Here is a 14494-nt window from a genome sequence, read left to right on the forward strand (position 1 = left end):
GTTTAATTAACATAACATTGAAGCTAAAAAGAAAAAAAGGAACAATAAAAGAAAAAATAAACAATAATTGAAGATACAGTAAGTCCTCATCTCTTTGAGGAACACCCATGTTATAACTGAAGTTTGTAAGAGAAGGCAGGATTATGTCACTTTCATGACTGCAATTTGTAGTACAGTATAGGAATTCAAATTCCAGTTATGGAGCTCCCCTATTATGCATATTGCTCTAGCAAGTAAGATAGGGTTTACATATTTGGATCCAGGACTTTTGAGCAATTACTAGATATGTGCTTTAGTTACCGTAAGTATAACTCAGAAAGAATAGATTACAAAGTGATGCAATGATATGAAAAACATGTAAAGCTGATATTGATATTGTTCTGTTCCAGATGAAAAGATTCTTAATTACGAGTTCAAATCAAGTCCAACTCTGTGTCTTTAGCACAGCAGAGAAATCAAGAAAATAAAGTATTTGCTGTGCTCAATTGCATAAAATGCAAAGAAGTAATTTATTAAAGATACTGTTTGAAAGCTTCACTTGACCCAACCTCAGAATTCAGTACTTCTGAAATAGTTCTGCAGCGATTAATATTTTCAGTATAAAGAACAAAAATTGACATCTTCTTGGATAAATGATTGCTTTAGACCAATTATACAATTGAAATAATTAAATACTAAAACAAAATATCAAATGCTTAATAAGGTAAAATGAATATAAACAGATATATATCAAAGGTTTTTAATTAAATACTGATTTTTTCAAATAACTAGAACCATTTAAAAGTAGACAATATTTCAGTTTGTTTCCTGATTTACAATTGGGGTGTCTGAGGTAGTGAAATTGAGTGTTTCAAAAATATCTACTCACAATAGGGAAATATTTAAAATAAATTTTAACACATCATTTACATTTTATTTTATTTACATTTTATAAGGCATATATTTCTTTATGCAATTATATTCATGCATTTGCATATATAATTAATTTTGATCTGTAATTTATTTACTGTCACATGCAGGAAATGTCATTGGTTTAGTTATGTACATACATGTGAGTGAAAGAATTGTATTTTTCTTAATTCAAATAAAATAGAATTTTTACTCTGCATCAATGGACTGGGAAAGCTCTGTGACTAGTACTGATTATAAGCAATCTCTAACATCACAAAATGATTTTCACGTATTCATATGTTAATTTTTCAGAGGCTAGCATTTGTAGCCCTATTCCAATTCTGAAAACAAATAAATTAATAATCTTTGAGTCAAAATAAAAACAAAATATTGGTGCACCCTGTTACATAATGCTGTTTACTAGCAACCAAATCTGGCTGCTAATCTAGGACTTCTGGTGCAGAATTATATAGTAACATCCAATGATAATGTCAGTTATTGTATAACTAACTCTTCAAAATACTTCTCTCAGTTTAAGAATCACCCAGGAAATTTACAACAAGCAGTAATTGTTTTAGAAGTTACATGGGTATTTCTTAAATGTGTAAGTGAAATATACTAAGGACTAAGATTTTGACCTTTAAGATAGTTTCTAATAATCTAAACTTCAGTGAGTTCTGTGAGAACTTCAATATTGAAATACTGATGAACCAATACCATCTCAGTCCATTGGATTTTATTAAAACATTTCATTCATTGCTCAGCCTGTTTTGAGAAACTGAAAATGTTATTTTTAGAGGAATTATGATGTTAGAGAATTTTATTTCCCTTACCTTGAGTGTCCCCAAGTTTTTCTCAAAAACAAATTTAATAATCAAGGAAATATTGAGAGATTAGTTACAGTTCTAAAATTCCCAAAAGATGATTGAGAATGATGTCATCACATGCTTTTTTTTTTTTTTTTTTTTTTTTTTTTACAGGCAGAGTGGACAGTGAGAGAGAGAGACAGAGAGAAAGGTCTTCCTTTGCCGTTGGTTCACCCTCCAGTGGCCGCCTCGGCCGGCGCGCTGCGGCCGGCGCACCGCGCTGATCCGATGGCAGGAGCCAGGAGCCAGGTGCTTCTCCTGGTCTCCCATGGGGTGCAGGGCCCAAGCACTTGGGCCATCCTCCACTGCCTTCCTGGGCCACAGCAGAGAGCTGGCCTGGAAGAGGGGCAACCGGGACAGAATCCGGCGCCCCAGCCAGGACTAGAACCCGGTGTGCCGGCGCCGCTAGGCGGAGGATTAGCCTAGTAAGCCGCGGCGCCGGCCTAATCATATGCTTTTCTATACTTAAACTTTGATTTTCCTTTTCCTTTTAGTCACTCTCAGAACATACAGTTATACTCGTGGTATATTACTACAATCTTAAAATTGTTTTCTTTTAAAAGTTTTGTCCTGGGGCCTGCACTGTGGCACAGCAGGTTAAAGCCCTGGCCTGCAGTGCTGGCATCCCATATGGGCGCCAGTCCCAGCTGTTCCACTTCCAATCCAGCTCTCTGCTGTGGCCTGGAAAAGCAGTAGAAGATGGTCCAAGTCCTTGGGCCCCTGCACCCACGTGGGAGACCCAGAAGAAACTTCTGGCTCTTGGCTTTGGATTGGCACAGCTCTGGCCGTTGCAGCCATATGGGGAGTGAACCAGCGGATGGAGGACCTCTCTGTCTGTCTCTACCTCTCTCTCTGTAACTGTCTTTCAAATAAATAAAATAAATCTTTAAAAAAAGAGTTTTGTCCTTTTAAATATAAATGTGTTTATACTTATTTTTCATGCTCTACTCCTGAAATACTTTTGATGGTTGCAACTAGTTAAATCCTCATTATTCTACAATGCAATAATACTTTATTTTACCCTGTAGAATAGACATCGCAATATCTACTTTAGTTTTAAATACACATGTTTGGATGACAATAATGCCCTTGAAACCTCTTATTTGCTATAAAAAATAGGTTTGACTGCCCTACTAATTATTAAAAGTCTGTCTTCATTCATACCATTTTGAAACCCATCAGAAGGTATTGAAAAGAGATTTGCTAACTTACTGAGGAAGTCTTTAGCTGGACATCCTTCATATCACTTTGATCATTTTTTTAGAAGCAACTGCTTGCAAGACATTGCAATGATAGTATCTGAAAAGTAGCATGACCTAGAAATGTTTGTAAAACACCTTAAAGTTTATTGAGTTTCCCTTCTTATTATTCATATCTCAAGAGATAAGTAGAATTTGTTATTCTATTATTAAAACAATGTTTTACCATATTTCACCTATCCCACATTTTTTTCAGTATTCTGACATTTATTTATGTATTAGACATCACAAATTATGCCCTTTGTTTTAATTCCTCAGAACACAAGCTGGATAAAACCTTACATTAAATATTTAAGTATGGAAAAGAAACAATCAAACAGCAACATAATAACCAAACACAAAAGCTACCAACATAAAACCATAGATCTCACTGATCAAAACAAACTCCTTATTGAGAAGGAAAGAATTGTGTGTGGTTTCCTCAATATTATGAATTTTTAATGCTAAAATTGAGTAGGACGTAATCTGAATTTTGTACAGGGAACCCTATATTCAATAATTAAAGAAGTCAATTAGTTTGCCACTTTTTGTCTCACCCCATACTCAACTTGTTAAATAATTTATGCATTTTATTAACAGGAGATGATTTATGGCTAGACTATACAATTTAATCTGATATGTTGAATACCTGTACAATGATTAGCCCTTTCATATAGAGTAAATAATCTTTACTAATTTTACTCATTGATTAATAACCAAAAGGAAGAACGTGCACTGTGAGGAATAGTACAAGAGGAATGTACAGTGGGGGCTGGTGCTGTGGTATAGCAGGTTAAGCTTCCACTTGCAGTGCCTGCATCCCATATAGGTGCAGGTTTGAGACCTGACTGTTTGGCTTCCCAATCCAGCTCTCTGCTGTGGCCTGGGAAAGCAGTAGAAGATGGCCAAGTCCTTGGACCCCTGAACCCACATGGGAGACCGGGAAGAAGCTTGTGGATCCTGGCTTTGTATTGGTTCAGCTCTGGCTATGTAGCCAATCTCTCTCTCTCTCTGCCTCTCCTTCTCACTCTGTGTAACACTGACTTTCAAACAAATTAATAAATCTTTAAAAAACAATGTACAGTGTTGCAGAAAAATTAAGCTGTTCAAATGGCATTCAGATTAACCTGGACAGTTGTTGTGTTAGAAGATAATCATATTTTACTCTATCAAATACTATACAGCAGTCAAAAACAATGAAACCTGGTCATTTGCAACAAGATGGAGGAATTTGGAAAACATGCTGAGTGAATTAAGCCAGTCCCAAAGGGACAAATATCATATGTTCTCCCTGATCAGCAACAACTAACTGAGCACCAAAGGGGAAACTTGTTGAAGTGAAATGGACACTATGAGAAACAGTGACTTCATCAGCTCTTGTCCTGAAGGTTGATGTACAATGTAATACTTTATCCATTTTGGTATTTTTTTTGTTCTAGTACCATTGGTTGAACTCTGTAATTAACACACAATTATTCTGTTGCATAGTTTGCAAATATTTTTTCCCATTCTGTCGCTTGTCTCTTCACTCTCCTGACTGTTTCTTTTGCAGTACAGAAACTTCTCAATTTGATGCAATCCCAATAGTTGATTTTGGCTTTGACTGCCTGTGCCTCCTGGGTCTTTTCCAGAAATTCTTTGCCTGTGCCAATATCTTGAAGGGTTTCTCCAATGTTCTCTAGTAACTTGATGGTGTCAGGTCGTAGATTTAGGTCTTTAATCCATGTTGAGTGGATTTTTGTGTAAGGTGTAAGGTAGTGGTCTTGCTTCATGATTCTGCACGTGGAAATCCAATTTTCCCAGCACCATTTATTGAACAGACTGTCCTTGCTCCAGGAATTAGCTTTAGATCCTTGATCAAATATAAGTTGGCTGTAGATGTTTGGGTTGATTTCTGGTGTTTCAATTCTGTTCCATTGGTCTATCCATCTGTTTCTGTACCAGTACCATGCTGTTTTGATTACAACTGCCCTGTAGTATGTCCTGAAATCTGGTATTGTGATGCCTCCGGCTTTGTTTTTGTTGTACAAGATTGCTTTAGCTATTCGAGGTCTCTTGTGCCTCCATATAAATTTCAGCACCATTTTTTCCAGATCTGAGAAGAAGGTCTTCGGTATCTTGATTGGTATTGCATTGAATCTGTAAATTGCTTTTGGGAGAATGGACATATTGATGATGTTGATTCTTCCAATCCATGAGCATGGAAGATTTTTCCATTTCTTGGTATCCTCTTCTATTTCTTTCTTTAAGGTTTTGTAATTTTCATCGTAGAGATCTTTGACGTCTTTGGTTAAGTTTATTCCAAGGTATTTGATTGTTTTTGTAGCTATTGTGAATGGGATTGATCTTAGAAGTTCTTCCTCAGCCATGGCATTGTCTGTGTATACAAAGGCTGTTGATTTTTGTGCATTGATTTTATACCCTGCTACTTTGCCAAACTCCTCTATGAGTTCCAATAGTCTCTTAGTAGAGTTCTTTGGGTCCCCTAAATACAGAATCATGTCATCTGCAAAGAGGGATAGTTTGAGTTCTTCCTTCCCAATTTGTATCCCTTTAATTTCTTTTTCTTGCCTAATAGCTCTGGCTAGAACCTCCAGAACTATATTGAATAGCAGTGGTGAGAGTGGGCATCCCTGTCTGGTACCAGACCTCAGTGGAAATGCTTCCAACTTTTCCCCATTCAATAGGATGTTGGCTGTGGGTTTTTCATAGATTGCTTTGATTGTATTGAGGAATGTTCCTTCCAAACCCAGTTTGCTTAGAGTTTTCATCATGAACGGGTGTTGTATTTTATCAAATGCTTTCTCGGCATCTATTGAGAGAATCATATGGTTTTTCTTCTGCAGTCTGTTAATGTGGTGTATCACATTGATTGTCTTGCGCACATTAAACCATCCCTGCATACCAGGGATAAATCCCACTTGGTCTGGGTGGATGATCTTTCTGATGTGTTGTTGCATTCTATTGGCCAGAATTTTATTGAGGATTTTTGCATCTATGTTCATCAGGGATATTGGTCTGTAATTCTCTTTCAGTGCTGCATCTTTCTCTGGCTTAGGAATTAAGGTGATGCTGGCTTCATAGAAAGAATTTGGGAGGATTCCCTCTTCTTCGATTGTTCTGAATAGTTTGAGAAGAATTGGAGTTAGTTCTTCTTTAAACGTCTGGTAGAATTCAGCAGTGAATCCATCTGGTCCTGGGCTTTTCTTTGTTGGGAGGGCCTTTATTACTGTTTCAATTTCTGTCTCAGTTATGGGTCTGTTTAGGTTTTTGATGTCTTCCTGGTTCAATTTAGGCAGGTTGCATGTGTCCAGGAATCTATCAATTTCTGATAGGTTTCCCTGTTTGCTGGCATACAAGTCCTTGTAGTAATTTCTGATGATTCTTTTTATTTCTGTGGTGTCTGTTGTTACATTTCCTTTTTCATCTCTGATTTTATTGATTTGGGTCTTTTCTCTTCTTTTTTTAGTGAGTTAGGCCAATGGGGTGTCAATTTTGTTTATTTTTTCAAAAAACCAGCTCCTCGTTTGGCTGATTTTTTGTAATGTTTTTCTTGATTCAATCCTGTTGATTTCTTCTCTGATTTTAATTATTTCTCTTCTCCTACTAGATTTGGGTCTCGTTTGCTGTAGGTTTTCTAGATCCTTGGGGTAACCAGAATCTACAAAGAGATCAAGAAACTCCACAAAAACAAAACCAACAACCCAATTAAGAGATGGGCCAAGGACCTCAATAGACATTTTTCAAAAGAGGAAATCCAAATGGCCAACAGGCACATGAAAAAATGTTCAAGGTCATTAGCAATCAGGGAAATGCAAATCAAAACCACAATGAGGTTTCACCTCACCCCGGTTAGAATGGCTCACATGCAGAAATCTACCAACAACAGATGCTGGCGAGGATGTGGGGAAAAAGGGACACTAACCCACTGTTGGTGGGAATGCAAACTGGTCAAGCCACTATGGAAGTCAGTCTGGAGATTCCTCAGAAACCTGAAGATAACCCTACTGTTCGACCCAGCCATCCCACTCCTTGAAATTTACCCAAAGGAAATGAAATTGGCAAACAAACAAGCTGTCTGCACATTAATGTTTATTGCAGCTCAATTCACAATAGCTAAGACCTGGAAACAACCCAAATGCCCATCAACAGTAGACTGGATAAAGAAATTATGGGATATGTACTCTTTAGAATACTATACCGCAGTAAGAAACAATGAAATCCAGTCATTTGCAACAAAATGGAGGAATCTGGAACACATCATGCTGAGTGAAATGAGCCAGTCCCAAAGGGACAAATACCATATGTTCTCCCTGATCGGTGACGACTGACTGACCACCAAGAGGGAAACCTGTTGGAGTGAGGTGGACACTATGGGAAACGATGGCTTGATCAGCATAGCCCTGTCTGTTAATGAACAATTTAATACATTATCCCTCTTAGTAGTTTTTTTATCTGTTCTACTTAATATGACTGGTTTAGTTCTGTAATTGATGCACAGTTATTCTTAAGTGTTGAAAATTAACTGAAATGTGATCCCTGTTGAACATGGGAGTGGGAATGGGAGAGGGAAGAGAGATATAATTTGGGACATGCTCAGGCTGACTTGCCCCAAGTGGTGGAGTTGGAAGCATACCAGGGGATTCCAATTCAATCCCATCGAGGTGGCATGTACCAATGCCATCTCACTGTTCCAGGTGATCAGTTTCAGTTCACAGTTGGTCATGGTGGAGGGACTGGGAGTCAAAGGGAGCACATAGACAAGTCTAGTACCTGCTAACGCTAACCGATGGAGTAAATAAAGGGGAGAGTGATCCAACATGGGAAGTGAGATACTCAGCAGACTCATAGAATGGCAGATGTCCTAAATAGCACTCTGGTCTCAGAATCAGCCCTAAAGGCATGCGAATCCGGCTGAAATGCCCATGAGAGTATTTCAGGCATGGAAAGCCAAGACACTCTGGCAAAAGATCTCTGTGAGTGAGATCCCAGTGGAAAGAACAGGTCTTCAAAGAAGGAGGTACCTTTCTCTGAAGGGAGGAGAGAACCTCCACTTTGACTATGACCTTGTCTAAACAAGATAAGAATCGGAGAACTCAGAGGGCTTCCATAGCCTTGGAAACTCATGACTGGAGCATAGGGAGATTACTGATGCCATAGACAGGAGTGTCAATTGGTAAAGTCAACAACAGGAGTCACTGTGCACTTACTCCTCATGTAGGATCTCTATCCTTAATGTGCTGTACATTGAGATTTAATGCTATAACGAGTACTCAAACAATATATTTCACTTTGTGCTTCTATGGGGGTGCAAACTGTTGAAATCCTTACTTAATGCATACTAAACTGATCCTCTGTAAAAAAAAAAAAAAAAAAAAAAAAAGAAATTATCAATTCCCAACTTGACTCTCACTGGGATTAAACATGACAATAGGTCTGCTCTGATTTCATCATCATTTAAAAAAAAATCATCTATTATTTTTCACTTTATGTTTCTGTGTGGGAGCAAACTGTTGAAATCTTTACTTAATGTATGCTAAACTGATCTTCTGTATATAAAGAGAATCGAAAATGAATCTTGATGTGAATGGAAGGGGAGAGGGAGTGGGAAAGGGGAGGGTTGTGGGTGGGAGGGACATTATGGGGGTTTGAAGCCATTGTAATCTATAAGCTGTACTTTGGAAATTTATATTTATTAAATAAAAGTTAAAAAAAGATAATCATATTTTTCTTTAAACACATCCTAATTCCTTCAGAACACAGACTAACATTTCGGAGGACTGCAATAAATGTTGACTATTTTAAAATTGCTATGTGTCTACTTTCACTGTTATTTGAAAGATAGACAGACAGAAACACATTCAAAGAGATATTTTTCAGCCACTGGTTCACTTCCCAAATGTCTGCAACAGCCAGGGTTGGGCCAGACAAATGTTAGGAGCCTGTAACTGAATCCAGATCTTCCACATTGGTGGGAAGGACTTAACTGCCTGAACCATCACCTGATGCCTCCCAGGATAGCCATTAGCAGAAATTTGGAGAGTAAACAAGGGAGCTGAGACTTGAACTAGGCATTCTAACATGGCACGTGGATGTTTAATGCTGTGTCTCAGCCAACATGTGCTGACCCCAAATGTGAACTCTCTTGCATTGATTCAGGAAGATAATTCTCTTGAAAGAATGTGGCTTTATTTTAACAGTTTGTACTTACTCAATTCTACCCTTTCACTTGATTTCTCATTATATAAGAACTTTGTATAAATATTAGAGCCATATTTGGTATCAGAATTTGCTTTCAAATATTTTAATAAGTTAATTATATCTAGCTATTACCCCCTTAAGTTAAAAGTAAGATATTTATTGTGACATGGAGTGATTTTGCTCTTGCTTTTTAAGCTCAGAATTCATTACAAATAGACAAATTTACAGATTAATTCTGCAAATTTGTGCAGTAGTTTTTGAAATGATGAACGTTCAGTCAATCCTCCTGGGTTAAAATATTGCAGTTTTCAAAGCTAATAGTTCTACTCTGACTCACACTGAATAAGAAGTAAGATTCACTGTGTAGTCTAGGAGGGCTCCCTTCTTTATCAAGGACTCTTAGAACACAGTGATATGGTCAAAGACTCTGATTTTCTTTGTAGATTTCACATTATTTGAGTGAAAACAAATTCAGTGTTGTATTATGCAGTGTTTTTCATTTTTTTTCCATTATCCATTGAAATAAAACTCCTGGAGTGTACTTTAAAAATTCCAGACCACTTTTTCTTAGCTTCCTTTTCCAATGAACCTAATAGTGTATAATTTGTATCAGTCTGATTATAATAAATTTCATTTTCTTTATAAATTGTACATATTTTTCTTTGTTTCAGATCCATAATAAAGACATATTGTTAAGTAGGAATGCAGCTCCAGGAAGAACAGGTTTGGATTTTGACAGGCCAAAGAACAACTTCGGAGCCTTCTGTAGATCCTTATCTCTGTATTCTCCCAACAGCAGGCAACCACACAGAAGTTATCCACTATGCTTCCGATGGCAGGAGAGCGTACAAAGAGGATTTGCACTCAGCTTTGTCTTCAGTTTCTTATATATGTTTACAGATGATAGTGTCAGGCAGCTAAGGTGTTACATAATGGAATTGTATTGGTTTCTAGGTCTGCTAGTTGCCATGACAGTGAGGAATGTTGACTGATCTCATTCTCCCAATACTCCAGCCTTCCCTGTTCCTTGCATCTTAATCTAAGCATATGTTTTCTGCCAGTAGATTCCTAGCAAGAGGAATGTGGAATATGGCATCTAAATTCCTTAACAACCATAGAGGTTGCAACAACAAACTATAAAGGAACATGCGGCACCAAATATAAAGAGCAGGGCTGTCCACCAGTTTTGGAGGGGAGCCCTTATCGGTTGCTTGATGTGCAACATTTCTTGCTTTAATGAGGGCTTGGGTTATATTATGACAGACCACTTTAAAAACAAAAACCCAAAACATCCTCATCCAGCAAGGTAGTAATTATTGAGACAGAAGTGTGCTACCTCCTCATCTATCAGTATATTAAACTTTCTTTGTCCTTTACCCTCCAAGCTCATCATTGCTATTTTGATTTGGCACAGGGAACTGGGATCAAGCTTTCAGTCACAGTACCGATTTGTGGCACCTCCTTTCCCTTTTCACATTCTGACCTTGTGATTAGCCATACACCTGCAGGTGTAGGGGAAGTACATCTTTCTTTCCTTTTTATCTTCTAATTAAGGAAAGCTAACTGCTAATTGTATGACTCATCAGAATGCTTGGTCAACAGATGCTGACATAGAATTTCAGGGTCTAATCTCAGGTAAGAAAGGGATTTGTGACCATCAGGCAAAAAGAGCCAAGCTTTGTCTCAAGGAATCCTACAGTTAGGTGATCTCAGGATTACTACTAGACTAGACCCTAGAAACTTGACAACATCCTCCAACTTCATTTTCTCCTTTAAAGCCCTTGTGCTAACTTGCAAAGTGAAGAGAAGCACTTTTGAGACTGAATATGGCCGTTCTTCTCCCCAGAACACTTCCCTTTTGAATAAACCTGTATTGAATAAACCTATTTTGAATAAACCTATATTTTATGAATGCTCATCTCTGATGAATTGGTTGTCCAATTGAGAAACTCAGGCCCAGTTTTAAGTGAAATTATATTTGGTTGGAGAAAAACTAAAGAAATATAAAATAAGAAGAAAATGGGAATGCTGTTGTGATTGTTTAGTTATGATTATTTACAGAATAATTCTTATCCTGGCCACCTGAAGATTGCATACCATTGTCGCAAATTTACAGGAAGTTGGAGGAGCAATTATAGAAAGACACCATGAAAGATGAAGGGATTTCAGGGAAAAAATGGAATCAGTAAATCCCAGAAGTATAGGGAGTAATCCACAAGAGTCTTAAACAAGAAAAATTTAGAGAATCACAAAGGCGGAAGCTAATAATATTAGTGTTACTTCTCCCATAGTTTGTCTCCTCACAAAGTTTTTGCTTTCAGAGTGGTCACAGATCCATGCAGATTGTTGATATTTTGAAACAGGTTTCTAGTTCTTCCTCAGTCCGTGTTCTCCCTATACACATAGGTTCTCTTGCTGAGGAACAGGCATTCTTCCTTTTCTTCTGTCTTCTACATAGACATTGGAGGAGAGACCAGCCGTTCAGTTTAAAGTTTACCACATTCTCAATCCTGTGGCATTTCTTGGGGAAAAGTCATGTGGTTTATTATGTGCCTTCTGAAAGTCAAGTGTTGTAGCAGAGAATGGCAGTCTCATAACACACTTGAATATCATCCACAACCTATGTGGCTTTGGGGAGTGTCAGAAAGTGGCCATTTCACACAATGCTGGAAAAGTGCTCCAGTTTTGACAAATCAGTGCATCACAATGGGCCTTAAAAATGTTGACAGGTTTACTTTGAGATATAGCACCAATAAAAATAATTCATTGAGAGATGAACCTGTGGCTATATGTAAAATTATATCCATTGCTCAATCAATTAGAAGAAATAAAACCAGTTATAAAATGAGAAAAATTAAGAATAATTTATATAAGACATTGTCTCACTTCCAGTTAAAAGAAAGGCAATTATTTAGCTTTACTGATCTATAATTTGGCAAATAAAAATTGTACATATAAAAGGATTACAATGTGATGAATTGCTCTATATGTACTATATGAAATAATTAACAAAAGTGAATTAATTAACATATTAACAACCATACATATATATTTTCTATTTGTATAAGTGTTGAGGATACTTGAGATCTACTTTGTTAGGAAATTTCCAGTACAACACACAGTATTGTGGTGTATAATGTAAGGAAATAAGAGCAAGAAGGAAAGAGAAGGCAAGATACAAACCCACAGCCAGAACAAGTTTATTCAGGGAATCAACTATAGAGGTGGCTTACTAATAGCAAGCACACAAGACGAACATGTAGCAGAGACCAAACCTTTACAAGCTAGGGCTTACATAGGCACTGCGGCTGATGGTTTCGAGGAGGGTTTTAGGTGGTGCTGAGCTTGTTTGCACTGGATTTTCACAGACTAAACAGTTGAGGAGGGGTTGAGCTGGTTTGAGCAAGACATAGGGGTCTAGGAAATAAATGGCTCTATGGCTTATGTTCCTGCTCCACCATATAGCCACCATGTATCCGTTAGATCCACAGAACTCTTTCACCTGAAGGTTGAAACTGTACCCACTAACATTGTACATTTCCTCCAGCCCTTGGAAAACACCATTTGTCTTTCTATTTTTATCATCTCAACTTTCTTAGATCCCACATAAACGTGAGTTCATACATTATTTGGTATTTGCCATTCTATTGATTGTGGGATTTCACTTAGCATTATGTCCTTGAAATTCAAACATTTTGTTACAAATGACAACAGTATTTATAATAACGAAGTTATAAACAAAATCTAAGCCATGAACAAGGGGGTGGGGATTTCTTTGGAATGTTGATTCCATTTGCTTTGGAAATATAACCAAAAGTGAAATACCTGAAGCTATGATAATTCTATTTTCAATTTGGTGTGGGATAATTCTTCTGGATTTTTAAATAAAATCTAAGTCTTAGACCTATCAGTGTGATCAATTGTGAACTGAAATTGATCACTTGAACTAGTGAGATGGCACTGGTACATACAATCTTGATGGGATTATACTGGAAATCCCTGGTCAAAGGGATCACACAAACAAGACTAGTGTCTGCAAATACTAACTGATAGAATAAAAAAGGGAGAGAACGATCCAACATGGGAAGTGAGATACACAGCAGACTCATAGAATGACAGATGTCCTAAACAGCACTTTGGCCTCAGAATCAGCCCTTAAGGCATTCGGATCTGGCTGAAATGCCCATGAGAGTATTTTAGGCATGGAAAGCAAAGACACCCTGGAAAAAAAAAAAAAAAAAAAAAAAAAAAACCCTAAATGAAAGATCTCTGTGAGTGAGATCCCAGTAGAAAGAATGGGCCATCAAAGGAGGAGGTACCTTTCTCTGAAGGGAGGAGAGAACTTCCACTTTGACTATGACCTTGTCTAAGTAAGATCAAAGTCAGCGAACTCAAGAGGGCTTCCATAGCCTTAGAAACTCATGACTAGAGCCTAGGGAGATTTCTGACGCCATAAACAAGAGTGTCAAATTGTTAAGTCAACAACAGGAGTCACTGTGTACTTACTCCTCATGTGGGATCCCTGTCCTTAATGTGTTGTCCAATGTGAATTAATGCTATAACTAGTTCTGAAACAGTATTTTACACTTTATGTTCTGTGTGAGTGCAAACTGATGAAATCTTTACTTAATATATACTAAATCGATCTTCTGTATATAAAGAGAATTGAAAATGAATCTTGATGTGAATGGAAGGGGAGAGGGAGTGGGAGATGGGAGGGGTGCAGGTGGGAGGGAAGTTATGGGGGGGAAAGCCATTGTAATCCATAAACTGTATTTTGGAAAATTATATTTACTAAATAAAAGTTCAAAATAAATAAATAAATAAAATCTAACAAGGATTTTAAACTAATTGAAATTAGTTGTAGCCTTTTCCCCACTTGAAACAACATTGGGCATTTTTAATAGAAAAAGTTTGACAAAAACTAAATTATCTCATAATTATGTTACTTTGCCAAAGGTAAAACTTTTTAAAACTTCCTGGTTAGATATTGTTTCACTGCAGAGTTCACTCAAGGCGGAAGACAAAATTTCCAAAGGCTATATAGATTTGAGGATAGATCTTTTAAACCTGCCTTTCAAACATAGCATACTCCAAGCTATAAATTCCACTATCAACAATGTTTAAAAAGTTTGTGCTATAACTAGTACTCAAACAGTATTTTTCACTTTATGTTTCTGTGTGGGAGCAAACTGTTGAAATCTTTACTTAATGTATGCTAAACTGATCTTCTGTATATAAAGAGAATCGAAAATGAATCTTGATGTGAATGGAAGGGGAGAGGGAGTGGGAAAGGGG

The sequence above is a fragment of the Oryctolagus cuniculus genome, chromosome 7, assembly GCF_051225735.1.
Source record: "Oryctolagus cuniculus isolate XC-2025 breed Fujian yellow rabbit chromosome 7, ASM5122573v1, whole genome shotgun sequence".
Classification (NCBI taxonomy): domain Eukaryota; kingdom Metazoa; phylum Chordata; class Mammalia; order Lagomorpha; family Leporidae; genus Oryctolagus; species Oryctolagus cuniculus.